Source organism: Macrotis lagotis, chromosome 4, assembly GCF_037893015.1.
Source record: "Macrotis lagotis isolate mMagLag1 chromosome 4, bilby.v1.9.chrom.fasta, whole genome shotgun sequence".
Classification (NCBI taxonomy): domain Eukaryota; kingdom Metazoa; phylum Chordata; class Mammalia; order Peramelemorphia; family Peramelidae; genus Macrotis; species Macrotis lagotis.
Genome location: NC_133661.1, coordinates 137,951,053 through 137,978,518, shown reverse-complemented (window position 1 = coordinate 137,978,518; position 27,466 = coordinate 137,951,053).

Here is a 27,466-nt window from a genome sequence, read left to right as displayed (position 1 = left end):
TACTTTTGGAGAAAAAATGCCAGTCAACTTCCAAACTGCTTTACATGTGTACAAATATAACTATAAGTTCTATGAACATGTCTCTAAATACCCAATAAGTCATTCTCAAGCTGAATCTTAGTGATGCTAATACAAAAATAGTAAACCACACTTTCATTATATAACTAACACTAAGATCTTTTTCAAAGAAGTGATTGGTTCATTAAATTCAAATTTCTTTTGTGTAATCCATTAGACAGATGGTAATTTATTTCTAAATAATTTATCTCTAAAAATAAATATTTTCTAAAAAATATGTAGTCCACTTTCAGGTTAAGGATTCTTTTTATTCATTATCTATATGCCAAAAAAGAAATATTAAAACTTAAATCAAGGGTGCTCTCAGCATAATTATGTTAGGGAACTGGACCTAAAGAAAAGGTTCTGGGGTAGGAGACAAGAAATATAGCTAAAAGTGTACAAGTGCTATTAAATCTGAATCATCTTATTCTTGTTTTCATAGTATTGTTTACATCGAAAGGACAAAATATTTACTTAAAATATTCACAAACACAAACTGGACATGTGATTGCATTAATGAAGGCAATATCCTGTAAATTTAGTAATAAGACAGATCTTCAACTGCTTCCAAATTTTCAGCTTTAGGGAATAGTCTGAGATTGCAAAGAAGTTAAATGACTTGCTCAGGTGTGCATGGAGAGTATTATATTGGAAACAACACTTGAACAGAGGTCTTTAAAGTCAGAAGATAAGAACCTCCTAGGGGGCCTTGCAATTCATTATGCAATGCTGTCTTGTTGCACAATTATTTAAAATCTCCCTCCCTCCTAAAAAAATTTATGGAACTTGAGGGACTAGTACTGCAAATGAATTTATTAAAAAAATTAGAAATTGAAAACCTTTCATCTAATTTTGACTTGTATAACCTCTTCTTACTCTTGGTTCGGGTTACTTGACCTACATTTTCATACAGCTTTATAAAATATAAAGTTTTGGGGTTTATTCTTTAAAATGCCATTTTCTTATTACACATTTCTCAAAGGTACCACTTGATTTTGCTAAGATGTGACAGATACATAAATTCTTCATCTAACCAAAAAAATAAAGGAAATTAAATGATTATCTAGATCTTCAAATGTAAGTTTTTTTTTAAAGTTGGACATTTTATTAAAATTTTGTAATGTAATCTAAATGTAATTTCAACTGTGAATATGTGCTTTCTAGGTAAGTAACAAGATTTTGCAATATTGAATTTTTGAAACAAGGAAATACCTTTATGATGTTATGATGAAACAAAATTGTTAAAACAGGGAGAAATAGTAAGGTCAAAGAGAAAGAATTTGACAGGTAAAAGAATGAATTGTGGTCTGTTGACCTGAATCCAGATGGTCTGAATGGTGGAGCTGTGGCCTTGAAATCAACAAGTGGAAAATCAAGGAAATTTGATAAATTTAGTTTTATCACATCATTCCATTTGGGTTTATTCACTGAAAGCCTCAAAAAGTATTAAGCAGCCACATCACAAGTGCATGGTCAAAAGTGAGTTGTCAAGAATAAATGATTTGCTATACCCCCTTCACCTCCTCACTGACCAGGTGCTTTCAATTGCATCAACTAACTCCATAGGGTAGAATGATAGTGGCTTATTTCATGTTGAAGTTCTTTACTTATGTAGATAAAAGCTATCTTCTCTAAAAAGGAAAAAAAAAGGAAATGCATAAGTTCATTCTATGCATCATTTACATTATTAAAATGTATTCTTATTGAATTATTCAAAGAAGTAAAAAAAACAGTTCCCTAAAACTAATTTTATTGAGGTTTGACAATTAGCATTCAAATCACTATTATTAACCATGGCTCTGTCTATGGCTCTCCTTTGTCTATAGGTATTTATTTCCATATCTGTCTATCTCTCTGGTTCACCTACATCTCTTCACCCTCCCCTCCCCCTCTCAAGGATAATTTCCCTCTCAGATGCAGTGTTTTAAAAGCTTATGCTGCCTTTAGAAAATCCTATGCTATATCATAGTGGGAAATTCAGGAATATAAATGAATTCTTTATGAATCCTGGCAGAAAGGTTTTAGTAAATCATTCCTTCTTCAGCAGTTAAAATCAGTTCATATCAGGTACAAAATGGCTCCAAATCTGGTATATTTGAAAATTTGGATATATTCAAAAACTAAATAAATTTTTTCTCACATGTGAATGTCTAAAATCATGAAGACATAGTTGAGATATAAGTATGACTATTATATAAATGTACATATCAGTAGAGATATTAAAATAAGATACTTTTATGTCAGTTACAACATTGCTTACATTGGTGAAATCATGAGGCAGATACCCTTACCAATACAAAATAATGTAATCTGAATGAATTAATATCATATTTTATCTCATTTCCTCAGTTTCCTCATCTTTCAAATAACAGTCTTAATAGCACCCACCTCACAAATCTTTGTGAAGACAAATTGAAGAAATTCTCACAGAGCCCTATGCATGGTAGGAATTCAATGAATGTTATTACTGAAGTTATAATTAATTTTACAACATGTTGCAAGCCTAAAAGTAACACATAGATACATAATGAAAATAAAAGATAGAGTTCTGAACTTTTATAGTCCTAATGAAACATCTCAAAAGATCAACAACCTCTTTACAACAATAAATAAATGTTTCCCCCTCTCTGCTTCCTTATGAAATTCAAATACTTGAAGGCCACCTTTTAATAACTCTACTTCAGAGTTGCCTTAAAAATGAATGATTATTTATGAGTCAATGTTTTATGTATGGGTTTGTGTGGATCTCTAGCCTTATTATGAAACTCCATACCCTTTTAAAATAACCATGTGTGTTTGCATATACATATATATATATATATATATATATATATATATATATATATATATGTATACAGCTCAAACAGATCAAGGTGAAATCACCAATGGGAAACTCATGAAACAAATTGCTTAAATCTCCCTCAATGTATTGATAGTCTCTTGACCAATAACAGTGATGGGGGAAAAAAAATTACATGCTTAGTTCCAGAAATTCTCCATTTCCATTATTGCTGGAAAAGCCATCTAAAAAGCACTTGAAGTTGATGATGTATGTTGTTTACTCCCTTGAAAAAAACATCCTCTCCAAATAGGGGGAAAGGTTAGAAATGATTTGTACTGCATTGATCAATTTATCTGAGTTGTCTTTCCACAGATTGTGTTAATGGAGCTTCATTTTCTTTTATTCAGTTGTCGGCCAATTTTTTGTTGTCTCTTAAAAAGATCAATGAACATGTCTCACCGTCTTTTCACAGAGCAAGACTATTTTCCCCTTAAACTTTAAAAGACTTTATTTTTGTTTGTAATAGATTTTTGTCCCTCCTCTTTTTGTTTGTTTGCAACCCCCTGCAGTGAATTTTCTGATGTCTGTCTAATCTTTTATGTCTCTTTGTAGTTTCTGCTTCAATAACTTGAATTTGTTCTCTCTCTCTCTCTCTCTCTCTCTCTCTCTCTCTCTCTCTCTCTCTCTCTCTCTCTCTCTCTCTCTCTCTCTCTCTGTCTCTGTCCCAGCATTGAAGTTACCACTTACAAGTTTAGCACCTTCCAACTCCCCATCATCAAGTTTTCTTGGAAATAAGTTTTTCACTGATAATGCCCACCAATGTAAGGGGAAACAACAGAATAAATATTTGTTATCATGAGAATTAAGGTCCTTACTTTAGGAAAAAGAATGCTTGTATTTTACTAAGACTTTGGAGGGTAGGGTTTGATGGACATAGTGGATTTTCTGTTAATTCAAGAGATTAATGCATGTTGACAAAGTTTTATCTTTGTCATTTTTTCAATTTTTAAAATATTTCAGGATTTTAAAAATATAATTTTTATTGACAGAAGGAAGAATTTTTATGAACCAAATTACTTAAAAAAAATAAACCTCAAAGTCAGAGATGACATAAAACCAAATCTTTCTCCTTTGCCTTCTGAACAAGCACAGCAAATTCCCAGGACAAGCTTAGTTCTCACCAAGTGAAGCTAATTGAGAAGAATAAGAGACAGTCAAAACTAGCTCTGGGTACTGTAGCTCAAAGGGATGTTGGATATTCACCATACTGGGTTTGGTGAAATGAAAATTAATCCTGTTTTCTTCCACCTCATATCCTACATATCCTTAAGCCATATTCTCATGTTTTGTCCTTTGGATACTAATATTATTTCATTATTAATCTGCTCACGAAGATTATGAATTCCTTTTCCCAGTTCTTCTTATCTGGTGTTGATATTGGACTCTTTCATTTTTATTGGCGCATTGTTTGATCTTGGGCCTCTCTATCAGAGATAAAGATTTTACTAACCAAACTAGGTTGATTTGTACTGTCAGCTCTTCCAGGGCTCAGGACACTTTTTAGCTTTCCAGGTGGATCTGTCCCCAAGATCCATGGAGATTGTATATCATTCCCTTTTTCCTTAAAAAAAAAAATCACATTTTTCCTCTTATTGGGGAAAATTGTTCACAAATGTTTCCTTCCTTCCTTCCTTCCTTCCTTCCTTCCTTCCTTCCTCCCTTCCTCCCTTCCTTCTGTGTTTCTGTGTTTCTGTGTTTGTTTGTTTGTTTGTTTGTTTGTTTGTTTGTTTGTTTCTTTCTTTCTTTCTTTCTTTTTCTTCTTTTGTGTCCCACTTTCACCTTCATCGTTGCTTTCATTGTGCTCACTATTGGCAACTACTTAGTACAATGTATAGCATGCTTATTCTGAATCCAGAAAGGCCTATGTTCAAATCTAGCACCTGACACTTTCTAGATGAGTGACCTTGTGCAAGTCACTTAGTTTCTTTTTACCTCTATTTCCTTAACTTCAAAATAGAACTAATAAGAGTTGTTGTGGGAAGCAAATACAATGATAATTTCAAAATAATACAGTACATATCATACAGAAGGTACTTGATAAATGGATGTTCCCTTCATTTTAATAAGAATAATATGAAGTGTATAATTATTAATGGAAAATTTAAAAGCCTTTAAAATTTTTTCATATTCAACTAACAAAAAATTAAATAAACTAAAATTCCTTATTGGATACTTGTATATTTCTAATATATAGTGTGCATTGAACTTTTTATTCATTCATTCATGTTTGTTTGTTTATTCATTTATTTGCTTGTTTATTTATGGTAAGAAGCCTGGATTTGTCATATGTAACTTCATGGCAAATTATTTCTACAAAACTCCTTATTAGGTGACTTTTTTTTAAAATTTATGATAGGTAACATTATCTGCTGGTAAATATTTAAATTTAAATTGGTCTTTAAGTCTGAGGTTGGTGTGTTTGAATAATGCACATGTTGTTGCAATTTTCTTTGATGGAGAACTGAGATAATATTATTTAGGAGTCTTGCCATCCCATAGACTTCTAATATAGCCCAAGGAATGAAAATGCAGCATTTTTGTATGTTCCTAAGAAGAAAGATACTAAATAACTCCCTTGGGTTAAAATATAATCCTTAAAAAAGATAGCTCCCAAGTCTATCTATGTAATTCTTCTAATTTATTCAGAATTCTAATGATTTATTTTCCAAGTCCCTATTTCTGGAGCTGCCAAGGCCTTAAAATAATCAACCTAGAATGGAATTCACTGTCATTTTCTGTAAATCTGGCCCTTCTTAAATTTTTCTTTTTGTTTTAGAAACCATCATTTTCAATCACTCAGCTTTATGACTTTTGGAAACATTCTTGATTCTTACCTTTCTGTCTCACCTCAAATTGAATCAATTGTCATCTTGTTGATTCTAATTCTCACACATTCATCCCTTCTTTCCACACACACAGCCATTATCCTAGTGAAAATCTTTATCACTTTTATCATAGACTATTATAATAGCTTCTTAATCATTCTCCAAACATTTGTTCACAAATATTTCCTTCCTTCCTTCCTTCCTTCCTTCCTTCCTTCCTTCCTTCCTTCCTTCCTTCCTTCTTTCCTCCCTCCCTCCCTCCCTCCCTCCCTCCCTCCCTCCCTCCCTCCCTTCCTTCCTTCCTTCCTTCCTTCCTTCCTTCCTTCCTTCCTTCCTCACTTCCTTCATAATCTCTCAGTTTTCTTTTTAGTTTTTGCAAGGCAATGGGGTTAGGTGGCTTGCCCAAGGCCACACAACTAAGTAATTATTATGTGTCTGAGGCTTGATTTGAACTCAGGTACTCCTGACTCCAGGGCCGGTGCTCTATCCACTGCGGCACCTAGCTGCCCCAGTCTCTCACTTTTTAAAAACACCCTTCATGTATCTGCAAAATAATCTTTATAAGCATGTCTAAAGATGTCACACCCATTGTGGGGGGGGATCTTCAAGAGCACATTGTTAACTCTAGTATAAAATATAAACTTTCTTTTACCTTAACATTTAAGACTATTCACAGTCTGGATTCAATCTAACTTTTTCGTCTTCTGTTAGAGAGGAAGCATGGAGTAATATAAAAGGCAATTAAATTTGGGATCACAAGAGCTTGGTTCACAATATATTTCTGCCATTTGCACCCATGTGACTTTGGGCAAGTTACTTAACCCCACTAAAGTTATTTATTTATTCCCTGAATTTATATTCTCAGTTTATAAATGATATAAACTGAGTTTATATATATTTAGTAAATGGAATTGAAAAGGATTTGTTATGAGTCTACTTCATGCAAAAAAATTGTGATCTAAAGGAACTTATATTCTATATGGTAATATATTTGTAAGTCATCTTCAGGAACAAAATATATGATTATATGATCCCAATTGTAGAATAGGTTCCATTTATACATTGCCTATACATATATAACCATATAGTGTTCTTCAATTGTTCAATCATGTCTGCCTCTTCATGACCTCATAGAACAATACTTTATATAGTGTTTTGCTGGCAAAAATATTACATGATTTGTTCTTTAATTTTTCAGTTCAATTTAAAGAGAGATTAAGTGACTTGCCCAGGTGCACAGAGCTAGTATTTGAGGCCATATTTGATTAGATCTTATGACTCCAGGCCCAGCATTCTATCTACTGAATCACACACCTACCTTTACATACATAATACATACATGCATGTATACATACACACACCCCTATATATCTACACACATATACATGAGCATATATTTGCAATATACACACAATAATGTATGTAGGAAACCAACACATATATTCACACAAATATACAATGAACTCAGACACATATAAATATCTATAAACGTGCACATATATGCTTTCCTACTTGTAAAACTAATTATAGTGTAAATAAATAATGTGTGGCATATGTACATATATCCTTAAGCATTTAAATTTTTAAAATTTCTCAATTCAGATCCCTTTTCAACTAGAATGCCTTTCTATTAAAAAATTAAGGTAATTGGATTTGTGCAAATTCAGGGTATCATTGATTCCAAAGTTAAATCAACCTAAAGCCAGGTCCCTTCTTTTTAGTTGCAGCTACTTACAGTATTTGGAAGAGGTCAAAAGGTAAATCACTAAAGAATATAGAAACCAAGGGGTGTGACTGACCATCAGACAGAAGAAAAATCTACCAGGTAAGATTCCTTTTCAGACTCCTAGAATTGCACTTCAAAATAATGAAAGGATAGAGCATTTTCTTTTTTCTTTTTTTAATTTATTCATTTATTCTTATTTTATACAAATAATGCTTTCTATACATTACTAAAATATTCTTGTTTAAGAGTAAACATAATACCCCCTCCCCCAAGAAAATATAGACCTGCATAACCAATAAAGTAAAGGGGAGAGAAAAAATTAAAATTAAATTAAATAGCAATAAAATAATAATAATAATAGGTATGGCCAGGTGGCATAGTGGATGGAGCACCAGCCCTGGAGCCAGGAGCATCTGAGCCCAAATCCAGCCCCAGAAAACCAAAAATCACCCAGCTGTGTGACCACGTGCAAGCCAGCCCAACCCCATTGCCCAACAACTCCCCCCCCAAAAAGACCCAAAATAAAATAAAATATTAATAATAATAATAGTAGGGGAAGCTGGGTGGCAGACAGATCACTGGCCCTTCAGCCATGAGCACCCAGGTCCAAATCTGGCATCAGACACCCAACAATCACCCAGTTGTGCAGTCCCAGGCAGGCCACTCAGTCCCATTTGCCTTGCAACATGCCCCAGAAAATAATAATAATGAAAATTGTGCTTCAGGCTGTGTTCAAACACCACCAGCTCTGTTGCAGGTAGATCACATTCTTTAGGATAAGTCCATCACAAAAGTTACTTCCATATTTTTCACCGTTGCCATTGCTGATTGCAACTTCCTCCATTCATACTTCTCTACTACCATGAACTATATTTTCTCTCTCCTTTCACTCTGACTCTGCTGTAGGGTAGTTGAATGGCACAGCAGATAGATTCCCAGCCCTGGGGCCAAGAGGCCTCGAACCCACATACCACCCCTTACCCAGCATCCACCCGGTACTATGGTCCTGGACAGGCCATCCAATCCCACCCCCTTCTAAGAATTAAAAAAGAAAATGTGTTATATCTGAGTACTCTCTCCCCATGGTCCATCCTCTCCTCCATCACTCACATACCCCCCCTTCCCACTGTCCCCCTTCTCTCCTTCTTACTACAGATGTCTATACCCCATTGAGTATATATGCTGTTTCCTCTCCTAGCCACCTCTGATGAGGGCAAAGATACCCTCATTCCCCCTTGTCTTCCCCCATTCCATATCATTTCAATAGCTCATTGTAATATAGAAAAATCTTATTATATGAAATATCTTTGCCTATTCCTCCTCTCCTTTTTCTTTGTCCCATTACATTTCCCTTTTATCTATTGACTCCATTTTTATACTACAATATATATTCAAATTCAGTTTTCTCCTGTGCTTCATCTATAAAACTCCTTCTACCTGCTCTATTAAATGAGAAGGTTCATATGAGTATTATCAGTAACATTTTTCTATACAGGAATACATGCAGTTCATCATCATTAATTTCCTCATAATTTCCTCTTCTCCTCCACGCTCTATGCTTCACCTGAGTCCTGTATTTGAACATTAAAACTTCTGTTCAGCTTCTGGCCATTCCAACAGGAACCTTTGAAATTCCCCTGGTTCATTGAAAGTCCATCTTTTTCCCTGGAAGAGGACTTCAGTTTTGCTGGGTAGTTGATTATCGGTTGCATTCTAAGCAACTTTGCCTTCTGGAATATTATATTGCAAGCCCTATGAGCTTTTAATGTAGTTGCTGCTAAGTCCTGTGTAATCCTGACTTCAGTTCCACGGTATTTGAGTTGTGTCCTTCTGGCTGCTTGTAATATTTTCTCTTTGACTTGGGAGTTCTTGAACTTGGCTATAATATTCCTTGGGGTTGTTTTTTTGGGATCCCTTTCTCAGGGAGATCTGTGGATTCCATTTCTATTTTGGCCTCTGCTTCTAGGATATCAGGGCAATTTTCCTGTAATAATTCTTTGAAAATGATGTCAAGGCTCTTTTCCTGATCATGACTTTCATGTATTCCAATAATTTTTAAATTATCTTTCCTAAATCTGTTTTCCATAATCAGTTGTTTTTTTTTCAATGAGATGTTTCACATTTTCTTCTAATTTTTCATTCTTTTGATTTTGAAGTATTGAGTCCTGATTTCTCATAAATTCAGAAATCTCCCTGAGTTCTATTCTTTGTCTGAAGGATTTGTTTTCCTCAGAGAGCTTTCTTATCTCCTTTTCCATCTGGCCAATTCTGCTTTTTAAAGCATTCTTCTCCTCAATAACTTTTTGAACTATTTTATCCAGTTTACCTGTGCTGGTTTTTAACATGTTATTTTCTTCAACATTTCTTGGATCTCCTTGACTAAGCTGTTGACTTCATTCTCAGGTTTTTTCCCTGCATCTCTCTCATTTCCTTTCCTATTTTTTCCTCTATCTCTCTCACTTGATTTTCAAAGTCTTCTTTGAGCTCTGTCATAGCCTAAGCCTAATTTCTGTTTTTCTTGGAGTCTTTAGATGCAGGAGCTTGGACTTCCTCATCTTCAGATTGAGTGTTTTGATCCTTGTTATGATCACAGGAAAAGTATTTCCCAATGATGTTCCTCTTTTTTCTCTGCTTACTAATTTTGCCAGCCTGAGCCTGGGTTGGGGTTGCTTCCTGAGCTTTTGGGACATCCCCACAAGGATCTCAGTGTTGAGGCTCCATCCTCCTCCCGGTCTGTGGATGACCATAAGTGCCACCCTCTGCCACAGGGCTGAGGTGGGGGGGCTGCTCTTCTATGTGGGGTGCTAGACTGGGATCAGTATCTCAATGTGCTCAGAGCCCAAGAGTCCTGTTCCAGGGGCAGAGGACAGAGCTCTGCAGTCTCTCTTCACTCCCCTCCCTCAGCTCAATGGGCTCATGCCCTGGAGGCTCCTGCTTGCTGGCTTCACCTGCTTCCTGTTCCTGGATCTGGGCTGCCCTGGTCAACTGCTGCTGTGTGCCTTGAGGGCTGGGCTTCAGGTGCTCACTCTGGCAGAGGTTCCCCCAGCTGTTCCCCCAAGTTTTGCCTGGTGCTTCCCTGGGTGTAGATCAGGAAACTGCCCCTGCTGCTGTGAGCCATGGCTCCCAGAGCCCTGGGGCTGTCTCTGGGAGGCTGAAGTCCCTTCACTCTAGTGGGCCACCCCCTGGTTGGCCACCCCTCCGATCCCGTGGAGCTGAGTCTTTCCACTCTTTTCCAGGTTACCTTGGGTTGGAGAAATGCCTCACTGGATCCCTCTGTGGGTTCTGTCTCTTAAAAATGTAGTTAGAGTCTTTAGTTTATATTTTTTGTTCCAGACCAACTGAGAGAAGTTCCTTTCCTGTCGCCATCTTGGCCCTGCCCCCCTGAAGACACTGGGGATAGTGCATTTTCAAAAACATTTATTTGGGAAATACCTTCTCTTATTAATTAATGTTACTGTTGACAATTTGACTAGAGTTGGGATTTTTACTTTCTTGACACTCCTATAAACACTTTTTTTTGCAAATCAGTGGAGTTAAGTGACTTGTCCAAGGTCACACAAATAGGCAATCATTAAGTATCTGTAGGCCGATTTGAACTCAGATCCTCCTGACTCCAGGGCCAATGCTCTTTCTACTGCACCACCTAGCTGCCCCTATATACTCTTTAAAACCCATATTTTCAACTAAAAATAATTATTAGTTATTGCTTAGATGTTGCTCTAAGCCTTTTTTACCCAACACAATAACATGAAGTTATTTGATATTAAAATTGACTAATCACAAAAGAATTATTAGATAAGTAAAATAAATCCAAAAATGATCAAGAAATAATCCTGCCTGCTTCAAGAATAAGTTTTAAAAAACTTTTAATATTTCTTTTTTTTAGTTTAAACTTAAATGTAAAATATGAAAAAAAAAGTTTCCATTTGCATAGTTGGACTTGAGAACATTCAAAATATAAAGCAATAAATTTCCATTGCTTGAAAACTTATTTCAAAGTTGTCCATCTTTTCTGTTTCCTTGTGTTTTTATGTGCACTTTCCCCCTTATCCCTTCCCTTCAATTAAATCTCTTTTAGTTTTAACTTTACTGAAATCATTACTCTCCTTGCTTTTTTATGTATTAAATTTTACTCCTGATCTTTATTTTGTATTTGTGTATATCTCTCATTTTTATAACATTTTCTGAAAGTTACATAATATTGAGTTCAAATTTTTTTATCTTGTTTCCATTTTTAAGGGAATGCCCTCAATTTACATTCTAAGTTATGATTATTTGTTGCTTAATTTTCCTCCTTCCTATTTTCCTCACTATTCCTATCATCCCAATCCAATCCCTCCTCACTTCTCTACTTTGCTTCTACATCTCACCCTATTCCTGTGCCTCCTGACTCCTCTGCTTTCTTTATACATGCTATCTTGTCCTCTTATTCATTAACTTAACAACTTCAAGAATCCTTCCCTTATCCTCTCCCTTCAATCTATCTCCTTAACATCTCCCCAATCCCCTTATGTTCTTATTTTTTATTTTTTTAATTTTGAATACTTTCATACATACATATACACACAAACACACACATATATAAGTGAACATGTATGTGTATATATAAATATAAAAGTATATATACATACATATATATTCATTTATATATAATCTTTAAACTCATTCCTGTTGAGAGTAGGATTCTAGAATTACTAGCCTTCTTCCCCATCTAATTCCTCTGTATTATTTCTTCTTAACCCATGTCATTTGTATGAGATTATTACTCCTTTTACCTTTTCCTAAATGGTTTTGAATTTTAAAATCACATCATATTCAACTCTACCACAATTTTATTTTTCAAACTATTAAGTGGTTTTTAATTGATATTTCATTTTATTTTTCCAATTAAATGATATGAAAAGTTTCAACATTCATCCACTTGCATATTTATAAGTTAGACACTTTACTTCCATTCTTGCATCACTCTCACTCCCTCTGTGGTGAACAGTCCAGTGAATGTTGAAGTTACATTTGTGTTTAACATGTTTTCATATTGGTCATTTTGTATATAGGACTAAGAAAGAAAATCATGGATAGAATGGAAAATCATAAGAGAATTTTTAAAAAAATGAACCTAGTACTCAATTAGAATCTACTTTTCTCTGTTCTTTTATTTCTTTATCTGGATGTTGTTACCCATAATAGGTTTCCAAGGGTTGTCTTAGTCTTCTGAACTGCTAAGAAGAGCTGCATGTATCATAGTTCATCAACTCACAATGTGGTTGCTAATGTGCTTAATATTGTCCTGGTTCTGCTCCCTTTGCTCAGCATCAGTTCCTTTAATTCTTTCCATGCTTCTCTAGAGTCTGACCATTCATGGGTTCTTACAGCACAATAGTACTCAACATTCATGTGCCATAACTTCTTTAGTCATCTCCCAATTCATGAGTATCCCCTCAATTTCCATTTCTTTGCTATTTTTGGAACATATGGAATGTTCACTATTTTTTATGATTTCTTCTGGATATAAGTCTAGTATCAATATTGTTGGATCAAAGAATATGATCAGTTTTATTGCTTTTTGGGTATTGTTCCTTATTGCTCTCCAGAATAGTTAGATTAACTCACAACTCCACCAACAGTACATTCTTGTTCTAATCCTCACACAACCTCTCCAGTATTGGTTGTTTTCCTTTTTTGTCATCTTAACCAATCTGATAGGTAGAGGTGGTACCTCATAGTTGTTTTAATTTCAATTTGCATTTCTCTGTTCAGTAATGATTTGGAGTATTTTTTCAAATATGATTATATGTAGCTTTAATTTCTTCATTTGAATACTGCCTAATCGAATCCTTTGATCACTTATCAACTAGGGAATGACTTGTAACCTCATAAATTTCATTCAATTATCTATGTATTTTAGCAATGAGACCTGGTTGTGAAAATTGTTTTCCAGTTTTCTGTTTTCCTTCTAGTCTTGGCAGCATTGGTTTTATTAGTGCAAAAATCAGTCAAAATCATCCATTTTGCAATTTATAATGTATTCTCTTTCCTGATTGGTCATAAATTTCTTCCCTTTTCTTAGATCCTACAGATAGAATATTTCTTGATCTGATAATTTGTTTATTGTATTTTCCCTTATATCAAAATCCTGTACCCATTTTGACCTTATTTTGATATAGACTGTGAGGTCTATGTCTACTATTTTCCAGTTTTTCTAACAGTTTTGTTGAAAAGTGCCTTCTTATCCCTCAAGCAAATGTCTTTGAGATTTCAAACAATAGATTACTAATGGTATTTACTACTGTTTCTTTTGTACCTATCCTAATTCATTTGCTCCATCGTCCTATTTCTTAACCAGTACCAGGAAATTTTGATAATTATCACTTAATGATATAGTTTTAGATTTGATTCAGCTAGGCCATCTCACTTTACATATTTTCCCATCAGTTCCCTTGATATTCTTGATCTTTTGTTGCTTCAGTTCTATTTTTTCTTCTATTTTTTCCGGTTCTGTAAAAATAATTATTTTGTAGTTTGGTTGGTATGACAATGAATAAGTACTTTAATTTGGATAGAATTGTCCAAGGCCTTTTCTTACATGTAATTTTTTTTTGCTTTAAGATCTGAAAAGCATACATTTATTATTTCTGCTTTTTATTGTGGAATCTCTTTATGGAGATGATCAGTTTATTCTTTCAAGGACTATTTTGCCTTCTTATTCTAGGATATAAAGGTACTTTTCTCTGATAATTTCTTTAAAGATATTTTCGAGGCTCTTTCTTTGGATCTAATCTTTCTGGTAGACCAATCATTCATAAATTGTCTCTCCTGGATCTATTTTCTGGGTTCTTTTTATCCTAAAAGATATTTTGGGTTTTATTCAAATTTTTTCAGAAATTTGACTTTGTTTAATGAAATCTTGGTTCCTCAAAGATTCATTAACTTCTATTTGTCCAATTCTAACTTTCAGGGTTCTATTTCCTTCAGTCAGCCTTAATTCGTTTTTTTCAGTTTCTTAATTTTACTTTTTAATGAGTTGTTTTCCTTTTCATTTTGGTTAATTTTACTTTTTCCTTAATTGCATTCCCTTTCCAGTTGGGAGATTTTACTTTTAGATGAGTTATATTTATTTTCCTGTCAAAGTTTTTACTTTTAAAGGAGTTGATTTCTTTGCTCAACTTTTGATAATTTACCTGAAGGGCTCTCATTTCTTTTTTCCATTTTTCTGCTTCCTCTCTGCTCTGGTTTTTAAATTTTTTTAAGATGTTCTAAGAGGTTTGGGATTTGAGTACAATTTATAGACTCCTTTGAGACTTTTCATAAAGGTGATATGTCATTGTTTTCTTCCCCTGAGATAGCATCTCTATCTGCAGAGTAACTTTCTATGGCTAATGCTCTTTTAGGATTTTTTTTACTCATTTTTACTGTTGATCTCTGCTCCTGGCATATAGAAAGTTTAATCCTGAACTTTTTGTGATGGAGCTGGGGTCTGATCCTTGGCTTTTCACTTTCCAAGATGCCATCTCTGCAACCCAGATGTTGCCTATGTAGAGTTTTGCTTCTTCCTTTATGTCCAGGTTCTGCCTATGCAGTGGTTTGTTCCCAACCCAGTCCAATCTGTTGGCCCAGCATTTCCAGGCCTTAGAATTGTCTGGGGATTGGACCCTCCCTGCTGGCCTGCAAGGATTTGTGCTTAGCTTCTAGGACCTGGGCTTCACTGTGGCTTGAAACCTCCTGCTGCTTTCCAGTTTGCCCACCTAGCTGGGCTTTATTTACCCTTTTCCTCCAAAGAGATAGTCATTCACTGAAGATCATCCATGATGTCAGTTGGTGAAAGCTAATATTTATCTCTCTTCTTCTTCTTTCTTCCTTTTTATGGTGTGATCCGTGGCTTTAAAGTCTGTGTAGAGGCTTCAATTTTTGTTGAGTAGGGAAAAGTCCTTGGAGTATATTGGTTTCATGCCACCATCTTCATCCCACCCCAGAAGTTTCCAAACTACTCAATTACTAATGACAATTTTAGACATATTGTTGATAGTTTTAGACATATTTTTCACAATTTTATATATAAAAAGAAAACAATTTGCCTTTATTGAGAGTCCCATAATTATTCTTTGGTGATTACCTATTAAATTCAGGTCTTTTTACAATAAAATGCAGAAAGTCTGACATTTCACTGAATGTCCATGTTGTTGTTGTTGCTGTTCAGAATTATGCTTAACTAACACTGGATCTATTTTTTTTAATAAAACCCCAATTCCTTTCTTCTCTGATATATAATGCTTTAAGAACTGAGGTTTTTTTAATGTAGATACTGCCAGATCTTGTGTAATTCTCACTGTAGTTCAACTGTTTTTGAATTATTTTCCTTCATTCTTTGTATTCTCTTTATCTTGGGGATTTTAGACTTTGACTTTGATATTCCTGTAGGTTTTTCTCCTAGGATTTTTCTCAGGTTGTGATTGATGAATTTTTTCTATTTTTATTTTTTCTGTTTGTTCTAACTCTTGAGGACAATTTTCTTTAATCATTTCTATTATTATTATTATTATTATTATTATTATTATTATTATTATTATATCATATCAAGATTCTTTTTTTGATCATACCTTTCAGGCAATTCAGTATTCTTATGTGTAAAGGGTTAAAGTTAAGAATGCTGGCCATGAAGTTCTCTTGAGAAAACATGAGACCCAGATGGTTGCACAAGGTCAGAATGCTCTGATAACAGCAAATATCTGAGTGTGCTCTGTAATCAGGGAGGAGCTCTGGTGCTTCTTTACTTAACCATTATCTTACCCCTTTGCAGTTGGTAGAAAAGAGAACATCTAGTGTGAAAGAGGGAGCCTGGGAACAATCTTTGAGTTATACTGTTTTGCATACCTAATAGAGGCTGAAGGAGTGGTCTTACATGTATAAAAAAGGACTGCTTGCAGATACAGAGATGTAGTTAATAAAACTTGTTACTCATCTCTCTTGGTTTGAACTCTCATTATGGAACATGCTGGTCATGTCCGGCAGCACCCTGAAGACCTTGGAAAGGTATGACCCGGCTGCCCAAAAGGAAAAATCAAAGGACTTTTCATGAATGTTTTTTCTTCTTGAAATGTTCAATAGCTCAGCTGTTTTTATTATGAGATGTTTCACATTCTCTTCTTTTTTTTATTCTTTACATTTTGTTTTAATATTTTTATCTCTTTTAACCTCAGCAGTTTCTTCTTTTCCAATTCTAACTTTCAAGGACGTGTTTTCTTCCTTAAGATTCTGGATCTCCCACCAATATGGTACAGATACCTAAACCGAGAAGAACCACAACAGAGAAAGAAAATTATAGACCAATCTCCCTAATGAACATTGATGCAAAAATCTTAAATAAAAATTTTAGCAATGAGACTGCCTCAGTAAAAACTTTAACAAGTTATTACTAGGATAAAACATCATGATCACGTAAGAGTTATACCAGGTAAGCAGAAATGGTTCAATATTAGTATAACTCAAATAACTGATCAAATCAATCACAAAACCAATAGAAATCATATGATTATCTGAATAGATGATGAAATAGCCTTTGACAAAATACAACATCCACTCCTAATTAAATCCCTAGAGAAATATATGTAATGGAATAAACCAGGAGCATTTACTATAAGACCAGGAGTAAAATATGGAAGCACATTATCATCATTAGTATTCAACATAGTATTAGAAATAAAAAAAATAAATTGAAGGAATTAGAATTGGTATTGAAGAAAGAAAGTTTTCACTCTTTGCAGATGATATGATGGTATACTTAGAGGACCCAAGAAAATCATCTAAAAAGCCACTTGAAACAAATAACAAATTCAGCAAAATAGCAGGATATAAAATAAAATCACATAAATCACTAGTATTTCCATATAAGAACAAAACAAATAAATAAGAGCATGATATGGAAAGAGAAATTCCAATTAAAGTAAGTGAAGACAATTTTAAATACTTATCAATCTACCTCCTAAGAAAAACCCAGAAAATGTTTGAACACAATTACATAGCACTTGTCATGCAAATAAAATCAGATCTTAACAATTGGAAAAATGCTAATTACTCCTGGTGATGTAGAGTTCATCTAATAAAAGGACATTTCTACTCAAATTAAATTACTTAATCAGTGCCACACCAATCAAACTACCAAATAACTATTTTACCCAGCTAGAAAAAATAGTAACAAAATTCATATATAGCAACAAATGGTCAAGAATAGCAAGGGAATTGATGAAAAAAAAAAACTGTACAAGAAGGTGGCCTAGCTCTACCAGATCGAAAACTATACTATAAAACAACAATCATCAAAACTACCTGGTGTTGGTTAAGAAATAGAATGATGTGAGGCAGCTAGGTGGATAGAGTACCAGCCCTGGAGTCAAGAAGATCTGAGTTCAAATTTGCCTCAATTAATAATAATCTAGCTGTGTGACCTTGGACAAATCACTTAACCCCATTGTCCTTCAAAAACAAACAAATGAACATTTAAAAAAATAAATAGAATAATGAATCAGTGGATAGGTTCAAAAGAAACAGCAGCAAATGATTATAGTAATCTACTCTGAAAAATGCAAAGACAGTAGTTTCTAGGATAAGAACTCATTATTTGACAAAAATTGTTGGGTGAATTGGAAAATTGTATGACAAACACTAGACATAGACCCACATCTTCACCCTATACCAAAAAACGGTGAAAAAATGGGTCCCAGATTAAAGGGTAACACCATAAACTAATTAACAGATCAAAAAAAACCCCCTGTTTCTTTCAGATCCATGGAAAAGGGAGGAATTTATGACCAACAAGAAATAGAGTACATTATCAATTGCAAAATGTATCATTTTGACTATATTAAATTAAAAAGTTTTTGCAGGGGCAGCTAAATGGCTCAGTGGATAGAGCACTGGCCCTGAAGTCAGGAGTACCTGAGTTCAAATCTGGCCTGAGACACTTAATAATTATCTAGCTGTGTGACCTTGGGCAAGCCACTTAACCCCATTTGCCTTACAAAAACCTAAAAACAAGTTTTTGCAATAATGAACATCAATGCTGTCAAGATTAGAAGGAAAACAGAACATCAGAAAACTTTCACAGCTCGGGGTACTGAGAAGGATCTCATTTCTAAAATATATAGAGAATTGCTTCAAATTTATAAGGTTACAAGTTATTACCCAATTGATAAATCATCAAAGGATATGAACAGACAGTTTTCAAATTAAGAAATTAAAGTTATATATGTTATCATATGAAAAAATGCTCCAAATCACTAATAATTAGAGAAATAGCATATTAAACAACTCTGAGTTTCTACCTCAACCTATTATATTGGCTAAGATGGCAGGGAAAACAATCTATGTTGGAGTGGTTTATGAACCTTGGGATATTATTACATTGTTGATGGAGTTGTGAACTGAGCCAACCATTCTGGACAGCAATATGGAACTATGCCCCCAAAACAAAACTAATCATATCCTTTGACACAGAAATAACATGCTAGGCCTATATGCAGAAAAAATGTCATACAAAATGGAAAAACTTCCACATGTTCTAAAATGTTCATAGCAATTTTTAGTGGCAAAGAATTGGAAACTGAGTGGATGCCCATCAATTAGGGAATGACTGAACAAACTATGATACATGAATATTATGGAGTATGATATTTCTAGGAGAAACCATGAATGGTCTGTTTTAGAGAAGTAGGAGACAAATTACCAGAACCGATGCTGAACAAAGCAAACAGAATCCAAGAGAATTCTGCACAAATTAACAAGTTGATTGATCTTGCTGGCTACAGCTACTGCCAGCTATTCAGAGAACTAGGACAACCCTAAGAAACCTACTATGGACAATGCTGTCTACATCCAGAGGAATAAACAAAAGAACAAAGCAAAACAAAACAAAACAAAACAAAACAAAACCAACCAAAAAATATGAAAGCCCCAACAGAATCTGAATGAATACTACATTCACTTTTTTCTTTAAAGTACCCCCAGACAGCAGCATCCCCCAACACTGCTTCTGCACTCACTGGGCCTATGCTGGTTTCTTTTCCCTGGGTACAGTCCGCACAACTTGGCTTGGCATTCCTTCTCAGCCAAGTTTCCCTCAGGCTTTGCCCAACTCCTCACATTATCTAGTAGGTGAGAGGCTACCTCTTGAGCCAACTGCCCCCAGCCTCTGCTTGTTGCACAAGGGGAGCAAACCTACAGGTATTCACACTTTACTCAGGCCCAACCTCCATGTAAAACTTTCTTCTTTTATTTTTGTCTTCTCTAGTTGACCCAGGCTGATCACGCTGGGTTTTTTTTTTTTTAGTTGTCTTGTTTGTGGAGGAAATCTGAAGAGCTTGGAATATTTTCATCTATTATGCCGTGTTCCCAGTCTCCTCTCCAGAATATTATTTTTTGAAGACAGAATGCAGAAAATGTTGCTATCCTACAAAAATGAGAATTTTGCTTTGTAAATATCACCTTATTCTCATTTCCTGAACTGAATTTCCTCCTTCCTCCCTCTAAGACAAATTCTATAACTGTGGAAGGCCCAACTCAATTCCAACCTTCTGAGGCCTTCTTGGACTTCTGGCACCACATAATGTTTTTTCTCATTCACAAATTCCATTTTTGTACTTCTCTACATGATTCATACTTCAAAATTGTTATCTGCTTTATATGTGTAACTTCAAGTTTCAGGGAATAGGCATATTTTATTTCTTTTTTATTCCTTTCTAATAGCTTTTCTTTTCAGATGTTCAAAAAAAATAGATGCTTAATCTTTGCTATTATAGGCCAAAGAAAGATCAGGTACAAACATTTAATGAATTTAACATTCTTATGGACTATCAATATTTGTAATACAATTTACTAATTTATACACTTCATGTAAGGAAAGCAATTCTTAGATAGAAAAAATGTAATATTACTTATAACTTCTGAAATACATGGAAACTCAAACTGGTACTCTTCTGATTGGCTTCTCTTGACTTCACTATTTTTATTAAATGGTCCACTTTTATCAGTCACTCAGGCCAAAAACTTCAATTGATGATTTATCTTCAATTCCTATATAATCTAACTTTGCAATAACTTTTTAAGTGCCCTCTATTCTTACTACCCTTGCCACAGTTCATGATCTTGTTTTTGTGCTATTGCACTAGTCCCTTGACTCCTACTGCCAATGTCTCCCCATACCCATCTTAAATATTGTAGTCTGTTTTCCTTCTTAAAGAGGAACTCTCATTAAGTCATTCCACAACTCAAAATCACCATTGGCTTTCCCTGGCTTACTTAACTATCCTAATTTCTTACTTTAACACTTAATGTTCTCTAAAATCTGTTTCCATCTGAAACATCTAATACATTCTACATTTCAACTCAACTAAACTGGCACTTGAAAACTGAAAAACAAAATCTCATTTCTAAGATTTTTTTCTATTATCCCATTCCAGTTTCTTTTCCTAGTGAAATCCTTCAAGACTTTTCTGATTCTTAATAAACATCTTTCTAATCCATACTATTTTTCATTTCTGATACTTTTCATTTATTTTTTCCTTTTCATTAAATTATGTGGTAGATAATATTTCATAAAGATTTATTTATAATTGTTTTTATAATTTTATTATATATTTATCATTTATTCTTGTTTCTAATTTTAATTATTAATATAACTGTTTTTTCAACTTTCCTGTTCTTTGATTTCCAGGATCTCTATTTTGGTGATTGATATTTTAAATTTTTCCTCCCCCCAGTTATATAATATCCAATATGTTGTTCTCTACTTTCTTTTGATGATGACTGTCTTTGGGAACATACTTTTTTTCCTTAGGATTTTTTTTCTGTATCCCACAAAATTTGGGATATCTCATTCTTGTAATTTACTTTATTGAAATTGTCTATTTTCTATGGTTTGTTTTTCGATTATTTAGTAGATTATTTAGTCTCAAGTTAATTTTAATACTTCTATAGTCATGTATTGAGTACAATGTACTGTATTCTGATCAGTGAAGTTGCTGCTTATTATTTATTATGATTTTCTGAATTGGTTTGAAATTTGTATGCTCTAATAATAGTTTTTTGTAACAGTGCCACACAAAGCTGACAATTGCTTATTTTTCTATTTCTGTTTAGTAACCACAAGAGATCTATCAAATGAAATTTTTGTTTTTAAAAAACATTATTTGTTACATTTTTGACCTTAAGTAAAATAAATATTTGTATAACATAGAAGAATAGAAAAATAAAATGATTGCACATGAAACTCTAAATCAATTCTGAACTGCTTGTTATTGCTTTAATACATAATCAAGTTATAGTGCTACTATCTTTTTTTCCCTTTTTTCTTCTTCCCCATTCTAGAGATGGCTGCCATTATACACACATACCTGCAGACACACACACACACACACACACACACATATACAAAATATCATTCTATTTATGCTTCTATTCATTAGTTCTTTCTCTAGTTAAAGATAGTCTTCCTTCATTTGTCCTTTGAATTGAATTTGGATATATCTAGACAAAATGACTTAGTTGCTCAAAGTTATTTTTTTCATTGATATTTTATTTTATTTTCCTTATTACATATAGTCTAGGAAATGTTTTCAACTTTTATCCACATACATATGTCTATTTTTAAGTTACATGATTTCCTTTTAATCTCCCTTTCAACTTTCCTTCCCCTGGTGGAACACTCAGGTGAATATTGTACATCCACATTTATGATTAGCATGTTTATAGATTAGTCATTTTCGGTATGAAGAAATGGTATTAAGGGTAAATAAAGAAATCCATAAGATGGGAAAGAAATACATAAGAGAAAAATTTAAAACATGAATGTAGTGTTCATTCAGCTTCTGTGGTATTTTTGTTTTGTTTTTCTTCTTCTGAATGAGGATAGCTTTGTCTCCTAGGGTTGTCCAAACTCTCTGTTCTCCTAAGATGAGCTGCATCCATCAAGGTTGATCAACTCATAAGGTTGTCCTTAATGTGCATAATAATCTCTTGGTTCTGTTCCCTTTGCTCAGCATCAGTTCCTGTAATTCATTCCATGCTTCTCTAGAATCTGATCATTCAAGTTTCTTATAGGACAATAATATTCCATAATATTCATATTCCATAATTTGCTCAGCCACTCCCAAATGGGCATCCTCTCAATTTCCAATTCTTTATCATTTTAAATATAATCATTGTTGTGAATATTTTGGAACATGTGGGACTTTTCTCATTTTTTATGAATTCTTCTGGATATAGATTAGTATTAGAATTGTTGGGTCAAAGGGTATCATCAATTTTATTGCTCTTTGAGTATAGTTTCATATTGCTTTCCAGAAAGGCTGCATCAATTCACAACTCCACCAACAATGCATTGATGTCCTAATCCTCCCACAAACTCTCCAACACTGATCATTTTCCCTTTTTTCATCTTAGCCAATCTGATAGGTGAAAGATGAAACCTCAGAGTTGTTTTATCATGCATTTCATTTTTCATATAATTATATATAGCTTTAATTTCCTCATTTGAAAACTGTTCATATTATTTTACCATTTATCAATTGGTGAATGACTTCTAATCTCATAAATTTGATAGGATTCTCTGTATATTTTAGAAATAAGGGCTTTATCAGAACGCCTGTTCTGAAAATTGTTTCCCAACTTTCTGCTTTCCTTCTAATTTTGGTAGCATTGGCTTTATTAGTGAAAAACCTTTTTTAATTTAATATAGTCAAAATCATACATTTTGAAGTTTACAATGTAATCTGTTTCTTGTTTGGTCATGAATTTTTTCCCTTTCCATGGATCTGACTGATAGAATATTTCTTGATCTATTAATGGGTCTATGGTGTCACACTTTATGTCTAAATCCTGTACCCATTTTGACTTTATTTTGGTATAGGGAGTGAGATGTGGGTCTGTGCCTAATTTTTGCCATACTATTTTTCCAGTTTCTCTCAACCATTTTTGGTAAATGGTGAGTTTTTATCCCAGAAGCTGATGCCTTTGGATGTGTCAAGCAGTCAGTTACTGTTGTCAATTACTACTGTTTCTTTTGAAAATATCCTAATCCAGTGGTCCATAACTCTATTTCTTAAGCAATAACAGATAGCTTTGATGACTGCCACTTAATAGTATAGTTTTAGATCTGGTAGAGTTAGACCTCCTTCCTTTACATTTTTTTCATCAGTTTCCTTGAAATTCTTGACCTTTTGTTGCTCCAGATGAATTTTGTTATTATTTTTTTTTGCTGAGAAAAATAGTTTTTTGACAGTTTGATTGGTATGACACTGAATAAGTAATTTAATTTGGGTAGAATTGTTATTTTGATTATATTAGCTTTTTCTAACCATGAGCAATTGATATTTTTCCTATTGATTAGATCTCACTTTATTTGTGTGAGACATGCTATGTAATTATATTCATAAAATTTATGGGTTTCCTTGGGAAGTAGATTCATAATATTTAATGTTGTCTGCAATTACTTTAAAAGGAATTTTTCTTTCTAGCCCTTGCGTTTGGACGTTGTTGTTTATATATAGAAACACTGATGATTTCGGTGACTTTATTTTATATCCTGCTAATTTATAGAATTTAATTGTTTCAAGTAGGTTTTTAGATGATTTTCTCAGGTTTTCTAAGTATACTGGTGTATCATCTGCAAAGAGTGAAAGCTTTGATTCCTCCTTGCCAATTCTGATTCTTTATTGCTAAAACTAACATTTCTATTATTATATTGAATAATAATGGTGATAATGGACATCCTTATTTTACCCCTGATCTTATTGGAAATTATCCTTGTTTATCGTCATTGAATATAATAGTTGTTGATACTGGGAATTATTTTAAGGAAAATTCCATTTATTACTATACTTCACATGTTTTTCTGGTTCTGCTCATCTCGCTTAGCATCAGTTCATGCAAATCCTTCTGTGCTTCCTTCAATTTCCATCCCTGCTGGTTACTAATAGAACAATAGTGTTCCATGACATACATATACCACATTTTGTTAAGCCATTCCCCAATTGAAGGACATTCACTTAATTTCCAATTCTTTGCCACCACAAACTGAGCTGCTACGAAGATTTTTGTGTGAGATGTTTTTACCCTTTATCATAATCTCTTCAGGGTATAGACCCAGTAGTCATCAAAGGGTATGCATATTTTTTATGCCCTTTGGGCTTAATTCCAAATTGCTCTCCAGAAAGGTTGGATGACTTCACAGCTCCACCAACAATGCATTAGTGTCCCAGATTTCCCACATCCCTGTTGGAAGTTAATTTGAATGTTATTTCTCTTTCTAGCTCTTGCTGCTGTATCTTGCTAGTAATATATAGAAATGCTGAAGATTTATGAAGGTTTATTCCATGTCCTGAAACTTTATTAAAGTTTGTAATTGTTTCTAGTAGTTTTTTTTAGGGTTTTTGAAAGGCAATGGGGTTAAGTGGCTTGCCCAAGGCCACACAGCTAGGTAATTATTAAGTGTCTGAGACCGGATTTGAACCCAGGTACTCCTGAACTCCAGGGCTGGTGCTTTATCCACTGTGCCACCTAGCCGCCCCATCTGCACCACCTAGCTGCCCCTCTAGTAGTTTTTAAAATGTTTTTCTATGATTCTCTAGGTATACCATCATGTCAGCTGCAAAGAGAGAGAGAGTTTTGTTTCTTCTCTCCTAGTTCTAATTTTTTTCTTTTTCTTCTCTTAGAGCTGAAGCTAAAGTTTCTAACACAATATTGAATAGTAGTGGTGGTAATGGGCATCCTTGTTTCACCCCTGATTTTATTGGGAATGCCTTTAGCTTATTACCATTGCATATAATGCTTATTGATGGCTTTAGAGAGATACTGCTTATCATTTTAAGGAACAATGTATTTATTCCTATGCTCTCTAATGTTTTTAGTAGGAATGGGTGCTGTATTGTGTCAAAAGCTTTTTCAGCATCTATTGATATAATCATATGATTTCTGATAGATTTATTGTTGATATAAATAATTATACTAACAGTTTTCTTAACATTGAACCAACCCTACATTCCTGAGACAAATCCTGCTTAGTCATAATGTATTAACATAGTGACAACTTGCAGTAATCACTTTGCTAAGATTTCATTTAAGATTTTTGCATCTATATTCACTAGGGAAATAGTTCTATAATTTTCTTTCTCTATTTTGACTCTTCCTGATTTAGGTATCAACATATTGGTGTCATAGAAAGAATTAGTCAGAGATCTATCTTCATGTATTTTATATAGAATTAGAACCAGTTATTCCTTAAATGTTTGATAGAATTCATTGTGAATCCATCTGGCTCTGGAGATACTTTTCTTAGGAAGTTCAATAATAGTTTGTGGAATTTCTTTTTCTGAGAATGCATTATTTAAGTTTTTAATTTCCTCTTCACTTAACCTGGTCAACTTATATTTTTGTAATTTTCATCCATTTCACTTAGATTATCAAATTTATTGACATAAAATTGGGCAAAATGATTCGACATTGTTAATTTAATTTCCTCCTTATTGTTGGTGAGTTCTCCTTTTTCATTTATGATACTAGCAATTTGTTTTTCTACTTTCTTTTTCTTAATTTTTTTGATATTTATTTTTATTTTTATATAAATGGTATATTTTATACATTACTAAAATATTCTTGTTTAAGAGTAGACATAACCCCCCCCAAATATATATAGACCCTCAAGAGAAATAAAGGAAAGAGAAAAAAATGTAAATTAAAATAAAAAGTAATAATAGAGGCAACCTTCTGGCACAGAAGACAGAACACTAGCCCTGGAGTCAGGAGCACCTGAGCTCAAATCCAGTCCCAGACACCCATCAATCATCCAGATGTGTGACCCTGGGCAAGCCACGCCAATGCCATTGCACTGTAAAAACAAAAATAAAATAAAATAATTATTATTAATAATAATAGTAGTAATAGTAATAATAATAATAATAATAATAATAATAATAATAATAATAAAATTGTGCTTCAATCTCTGTTCCAATACCACCAGCTCTGTTGCAGGTGGATCACATTTTTTTATGATAAGTCCATAACAAAAGCTACTTCCATATTTTTCCACTATTGCAAGTGCTGATCACAACTCCTTCCATTCATACTTCCCCACTACCTTACATTATATTTTCTCTCTCCTTTCACTCTATCCCTCTTCTTAAATGTGCTATAGGGCACCTGAGGGGCACAGTGGATTTATCACCAGCCCTGGGGCCAAGAGACCCAAAGCCCACATACCACCTCTAAGGCCCAGCAATCATCCAGCCCTGTGGACCTGGACAGGCCATCCAATCCCAGCCTCTTGCATGAAGAAAGAAAGAAAATATGTTATATATGACCACTGTCCCCCATGGTCCACCCTCTTCTCCATCACTCACATACCCCCCCTTCCCACTGTCCTCCTTCTCTCCTTCTTGCTCTAGATGTCTATACCCCATTGAGTATATATATGCTATTTCTTCTCCAAGCCACCTCTGATGAGAGCAAAGATTCCCTTATACCCCCCTGGCCTTCTCCCCTTCCATATCATGGCAATTGCTCATTTTAATAAAAAGAGATCTTATTATATGAAACATCTTAGCCTATTCCACCTTTCCTTTCTCTTACTCCCATTACTTTTCCCTTTTAGCCGTTGAATCCATTTTTACTATATTATATCTTCAAATTAAGCTCTTTCCTGTGCTTCATCCATAAAAGATCCTTCTACCTGCTCTATTAAAGGAGAAATTTCTTATGAGTATTATCAGTAACATTTTTCTATGCAGATACATGAGTTCATCATCATTAAGTCCCTCATGTTTTCCTCTTCTCCTCTACTCTATGCTTCATCTGAGTCCTGTATTTGAAGATCAAATGTTCTGTTCCACTCTGGCCATTCCAACAGGAATATTTGAAATTCCCCTGGTTCATTGAAAGTCCATCGTTTTCCCTGGAAGAGGACTTCAGTTTTGCTGGGTAGTTGATTCTCGGTTGTATTCTAAGCTCTTTTGCCTTCTAGAATATTATATT